An 855-nucleotide genomic window follows, 5' to 3' on the forward strand; every position below is an offset into this window, starting at 1 on the left:
GGAAGGTTAATCCACAGATTATTTAAATAGTCAGGTAATTTTCAGTCCAGTATTTAGATTATAGATATAGATGCTGAAACATCTCAGGCTTGCCTTGCTTCTTGTTCAATAGAAAGGCAAAATGCCAGAGGTTAATGATACAATGATAAGTGATGTGGCTCCAGTTAATCAATGGAACAACATTTATTAAGCCCTTAATATATGTCAAACACTCTCTTAGGTAGTGGGGATAAAAAGATATAATTGAAGTTGACACTTCTATTTTATCCAGAGAGACAACATGCATACATACACATACACATACAGACGTACACATATATGTGTATATGTGTATGTCTACATATATATGTATACATAAACTACTTTGTGTATGTGTGTACATACTCACAAAGTAGTCTTAGAGGAACTGGTAGCAGCTGGGGGTTCAAAAAAGGGCTCATGTAGAAGTTCTCATTACAGCTAAGCTTTGAGCAGAACAAGGAATTCTGAGAGACAGATGAGGAAGAGGGGAATTCCAATAATTGACAATAGGCTGTGAAAAGCATGGTGATGGGATAACCAGGGTCATGTTTGAAGAATGAACAAAACAAATATATAGAGGATGTGTAGGGAAGCAACATATAATAAGGCTGGAAAAGTAGGTTGCAACCAAATTTTGAAGGATTTTAAATGTTTAATTCAGGAGTTTATATTTATTCCCAGAAATAATAGAGAACTAGGGCAGCTAGGTGGCACAGTGAGTAAGAGCACCGGCCCTGGAGTTGGGAGGACCTGGGATCGGTTCCGGCCTCAGATACTTAACACCCACACACACACACACACACACACACACACACACACACACACACACACACA

Source organism: Petaurus breviceps, unplaced genomic scaffold (genome assembly GCF_028583685.1).
Source record: "Petaurus breviceps papuanus isolate PSGF00001 unplaced genomic scaffold, PetGlider_PUasm1.0 90723, whole genome shotgun sequence".
NCBI classification, from domain to species: Eukaryota; Metazoa; Chordata; class Mammalia; order Diprotodontia; family Petauridae; genus Petaurus; species Petaurus breviceps.